Raw genomic sequence first — 6,000 nt, 5'->3', positions numbered from 1 at the left:
TGTGAGGACCTTTCTTTCAGAAGTCTCCTCCTCTTTTTTTTTTTTTCTGAGACAGTCTAACTCTGTCTCCCAGGCTGGAGTGCAGGACATGATCTCGACTCACTGCAACCTCCACCTCTCAGGTTCAAGTGATTCTCAAGCCTCACCCTCCCGAGTAGCTGGGATTACAGGTCCCGGAGCCACCATGCCCTGCTAATTTTTGTATTTTTAGTAGAAACGGGGTTTTGCCATGTCGGCCAGGCTGGGCTCAAACTCCTGGCCTCAAGTCATTCTTCTGCCTCAGCCTCCCAAAGCGCTGGCATTACAGGTGTGAGCCACTGTACCCGGCCAAGAAGTCTCTTTCTCTTTGAAGGGCCTCCCCAGCAGCATTAGGGGCCTCTCCTTCCAGCTCCCATGGAACCCTCATCCTGGCCCTTCACACCACACAGCTGTCCTGGTTTTCAGTGCCATTCTCTCCCATTTAACCTGATTTTTTTTAAGAAAAAAGTTTCGGCCGGGCGCGGTGGCTCAAGCCTGTAATCCCAGCACTTTGGGAGGCCGAGACGGGCGGATCACGAGGTCAGGAGATCGAGACCATCCTGGCTAACACGGTGAAACCCCGTCTCTACTAAAAATACAAAAACTAGCCGGGCGAGGGGGCGGGCGCCTGTAGTCCCAGCTACTCGGGAGGCTGAGGCAGGAGAATGGCGGGAACCCGGGAGGCGGAGCTTGCAGTGAGCTGAGATCCGGCCACTGCACTCCAGCCTGGGCAACAGAGCGAGACTCCGTCTCAAAAAAAAAAAAAAAAAAAAGAAAAAAGTTTCAAGATAAAAGTGTCTTTTTAGTTTAAACGTTTACTTTTTGAAAGGGTAGTACATTCTCATGGCTCAAAATTCAAAGCTACAGGCCAGATGCAATGGCTCACGCCTCGAATCCCAGCACTTCGGGAGGCCGAGGCGGGCGGATCACTTGAGGTCAGGGCTTTGAGACTAGCCTGGCCAACATGGTGAAATCCCGTCTCTACTAAAAATACAAAAATTATCTGGGCACAGTGGCATGTGCCTGTAATCCCAGTTACTGGGGAGGATGAGGCAGGAGAATCATTTGAACCCAGGAGGTGGAGGCTACAGTGAGCCAAGATTGCACCACTGCACTCCAGCTTGGGTGACAAAGCAAGACTCCATCTCAAAAAAAAAAAAAAAAAAAAAAAAAAAAAATCAAAGCTACAAAAGGCTGCATGGTGCAAAGTCTCTTCCTACACCTGTCTCTCAGTCCCTGTTTTCCCTCCCTGGAGGCAGCCAATGTTTTTATTTTCTTGTGAATTCTTCCAGGTATCTTACTTGCATACAAGCAAATATGCACACATTTTTTTCTCTTTTTCTTGTTTTAAACAAATGCCAGACTATATGTGTACATACTTCTGAAGCTTATATTTTTCTGTTAACAGTATTTCTTAGAGACAATTTCTATCAGTCCATCATACTCCATTATAAGAATGTATATAATTTTATTAGCTACTGCGGTTGGACATTAGGTCCAAAATTTTGCCCTGGCCGGGAGTGGTGGCTCACGCCTGTAACCTTAGTACTTTGGGAGGCCGAGGCGGGTGGATCACCTAAGGTCAGGCATTTGAGACCAGTCTGGCCAACGTGGTGAAACCCCGTCTCTACTAAAAATACAAAAAAATTTTAGCCAGGTGTGGTGGCGCATGCCTGTAATCCCAGGAGGCTGAGGTTGCAGTGAGCCAAGATCGTGCCACCACACTCCAGCCTGAGTGACGAGCGAAACTTCGTCTCAAAAAAAAAAAAAACCGAAATTTTGCCATGACGATGCTGCAATGGATCATTTCTCACGGTGTAAGATGAATCTACAGGATCAGCTCCTAGACTTGAAACAGGTCAACGCATATGTGCCAAGGCACCCCTCTCCCCACAGAGGCTGTGGAAAATTACATTCCCATGAACGCCGGGACCGATTCCCACAACCTCCCCTAGGTTAGGCATTATTTGATGATTGCCAATTTGACAGATGAGAAATGTTGATCATTGTCAACTTGATAGATGAAAAATGGTATCTTCATCTTTTTATTTTGTGTCCCTATTCTAATTTGGAGTTATCACATTTTGAGAAAAGTGGAGAATCTTCTTATGTGTTTAATGGCCATTGGCATTTCTCGGTCTGTGACTAGTCCCTCTATTTTTATAATATCTATTTTTATAAATCAGGTTGTTCTTTATCTTACTGACTTATCAAGAATATATTGTACAAGTTCTCATTTGTCATTTGCATTGTTTAGGGTGTGTTTTTCATTCCCAAATTAAAATTTTAGTTTTATAGTCAAATGTATCAATCTTCTCTAAAAGCCAATAAATGGTTTTAGATTTTTTAAAATTGTAATTCGAAAGGCCTTTAACACATAGAGACTAAAAAATTTTCTCTTTTTTGGGTATTTTGCAGTTTAATTTTTTGCATTTAAATCTTTGATTGATACTGAGATTTATGTTGGTACAAGGTGTGAGGTATGATTCCAGCTTCATTCTCTTTCAGGTGGTTACCCAGTCGTTCCCACATTTATGTAATTACATTTCCCACTTGTGTGCAGGACCACCTTTATCTTATACCTCATGTTTTATGCATTCAGAACTATTTCGAGACTTACTTCTACCATAAATATATCTGTTCATATGAATTACTATAGCATTTATAACATGTTTTAATATCCCTCTCCTGATTTTAAGTGCATTTTGCACGCAATTTATTATTAGTTGGTGTTCTTTTGGATGCAACAACAGAAATAGATTCTTTTTTTTTTTTTTTTTTTTTTTTTTTTTTGAGACGGAGTCTTGCTCTGCCACCCAGGCTGGAAGGCTGGAGTGCAGTGGCCGGCTCTCAGCTCACTGCAAGCTCCGCCTCCCGGGTTCACACCATTCTCCTGTCTCAGCCTCCCGAGTAGCTGGGACTACAGGCGCCCGCCTCGTCGCCCGGCTAGTTTTTTGTATTTTTTAGTAGAGACGGGGTTTCACCGTATTAGCCAGGATGGTCTCGATCTCCTGACCTCGTGATCCGCCCGTCTCGGCCTCCCAAAGTGCTGGGATTACAGGCTTGAGCCACCGCGCCCGGCCCAGAAATAGATTCTTAAGCAAGAAAACACATTTAATCAGAAGATTGTCGGAGGAAATCTAAGAATCAAATTGGGGAGGACAAACAGAAGATGAGCTCCAGAGAATCTGTTGGTAGAACATTTCTCCAGAATGGTGTCATTAAGTGACCGGGCTCCTGGGTAACTGTCTTCAAGTTACACATTCTTGAGACAGAGATGAGCTGTTTTGGCTTAGGTCAAGTGAATGTCTGGATCCCAGCTGTGTTGGGATGCAGGGTTGTTACAGCATAGAAGGGGCCACTGAGAGGTCACAGTGAGAAGGAAGTTGCTCCAGCTAATGTCTACTACACACTTGGATTCTTGCCACCCTTCTCTGAATTCCTGACGCTGCTAATATATAATATGTTTATGTTGAAAAGTAAATGTTCAGATGTCCCTAGCATTTCAGCAGGCTAGATTGCTGGGAAAAGTTCCAGATAAAAAATAATAAGAAATGCTGACAAAATATAACCAAATATATATATATATATGCATTTTGTAAAAAATATATATATATATAGGGTCTTGCTCTGTTGCCCAGGATGCAGGGCAGTGGCATCATCATAGCTCACTGCAGCCTCAAATACCTGGAATCAAGCAGTCCTCCCACTTTAGCCTCCTGAATAGCTAGGACTACAAGGCATGTGCAACCACACCTGGTTAATTTTAGTTTTTCTAGAGATGGTGTCTCACTATGTTGTCCAGACTAGCCTTAAACTCATGGACTCAAGTGATCCTCATGCCTCACTCTCCGAAAGTGCTGGGACTACAGGCATGGCACGAGCCATCTCACCCAGCCCCAAACCTTTTTCTTTTTCTTTTTTTTTTAAATATGAAGCTGGGCTTGTAAATAATTAAGGAAATTCCCCAGATTAAGAAAAGAAAGAAGTCTAATGCCAAAGCTGAAAGTCAGAATGACACTGTTATGAGGCGTTGGCCTGTGGAAGGTAGGGATTGTTGTTTAGAGGCCTTCTCTCATCTCCCATGGAGCTGAGACTCTTGATAAAAGGGTGGACTGGAAAAAATTCTCTTTCTGACAATAGTAGAACAAATAACAAGTAACTGTGTTGGTCTGGCCCTGGATAGGGCAAATGTCTCCCTGAAAGTTCATGATCATGAAAGTTCATGCCGTCATGCTATTCTGGAGTTCAAAAATGTATCCTACCAATTTATACTGACTCCTATAAACTGAGAAATTAACATCAAGGGTTTCTGGGCTAGTAACCCCCTGGAACAGCTGTAGAAGCAAATAAAAATCCTCCTAAAAACTATATATCCACAGCCCAAGTCCTCTAGAAATTACCCAGACAAAGCCCCGCTGAGCATGAGCTTACACTCCAAAAGTATAAAACATGTGGAAATAGGCCACCATACAGGAACTAGAAATTAAAACTTCAGCCACTGGAGTCAAAGACATCAGAATGTCACTCTGCCAAAGTCTTTAGCTGCTATAAAATCATCTCTGGGTATCATTACTGCCTTAGTGACTGCCCATTTCATTTGACCACCAACTCATAAACACACATTTATCATGCTGAGAGAGCCTCAGAACAAAATTGTCCCACTGATAAAACATTTAGAAATGCCCACACTTTCCTGTCAGTAATTGTCTATACCCCACAACCAGTCTAGGCACAGTCTTCCAATACATGCTTTACTCCTCAAATACCAATAGGCACAGATTTTAAAAGTTTAATTACCAACACCGTAATTGATTCTCTCAACAACAACAACAACAACAACAAAAACCCAAACTGGAAGAAGAATCTACTAGCAGTATCCAGAAGAAAATCTCTGCAAAAATCCAGTAGAAAAATCCACTTAAATAAGGGACAAATTCAAAATAGTTAACAAAACACAGAACATAATCTTGGACTTTATCCAAAGGCAGTGAATACATGATTAGACTCACATCAAATAGAAGGAACATTAAACACAATTTCTTGTATTCTATACTGAGAACTTAAAAATCAGTAATCCTTTTTCATAGGTTCCCTGAATCTCAAGTATTAGATCTAATAGAGTTCTTACATTTTTTGGTTGTCCCTTTTTAGTACCTAGTATGTATCTGGATAAAGGACATAAAAAACTGGCTGGGTGTGGTGGCTCACGCCTGTAATCCCAACACTTTGGGAGACTGAGGCGGGTGGATCACCTGAGGTCAGGAGTTTGAGACTAGCCTGGCCAACATGGCAAAACCCATCTCTACTAAAAATACAAAATTAACTGGGCGTGATGGTGGATGCCTGTAATCCCAGCTACTCAGGAGGCTGAGGCTCGAGAATCACCTGAACCTGGGAGTTGGAGGTTGCGGTGAACCAAGATCGCGCCATTGCACTCCAGCCTGGGCAACAAGAGTGAAACTCTGTCTCAAACAAACAAATTAACAAAACTATAGCAGATTATTATTGTATTACTCATTTATGAATTATGAATAGTTTGGAATAATAGTACAACATAGCAATCGAGGAATAAATAATTGTTTATGGATATTTATCATGCCCTTTATTAAAACTCAAAATACATTTTTTATCCTAAGAAAATATGTTACATACTTGAGATTCAAACTGGCCTTCATAGATGTTCTTTTCATATTTTAGCTAGAAGAATACTTGTTCTTTTTTTGTCTTTTTTTTTTTCTGAGACATGGTCTAACTCTGTCGCCCAGGCTGGTGTGCAGTGACATGATCACTGCTCACTGCAGCCTCAACCTTCCATGTTCAAGTGATCCTCCTGCCTCAGCCTCCTAAGTAACTGGGACTACAGATGTGCACCACCACATCCAGTTAAATCTTTTATTTTTTGTAGAGATATAGTCCCACTATGTTGCCCAGGCTGGTCATAAACTCCTGGGCTCAAGTGATCCTCCTGCCTTGACCTCC

This window comes from Trachypithecus francoisi, unplaced genomic scaffold (assembly GCF_009764315.1).
Source record: "Trachypithecus francoisi isolate TF-2019V2 unplaced genomic scaffold, Tfra_2.0 Lachesis_group19, whole genome shotgun sequence".
Classification (NCBI taxonomy): domain Eukaryota; kingdom Metazoa; phylum Chordata; class Mammalia; order Primates; family Cercopithecidae; genus Trachypithecus; species Trachypithecus francoisi.
Note: the sequence above shows the minus strand (reverse complement) of the source record.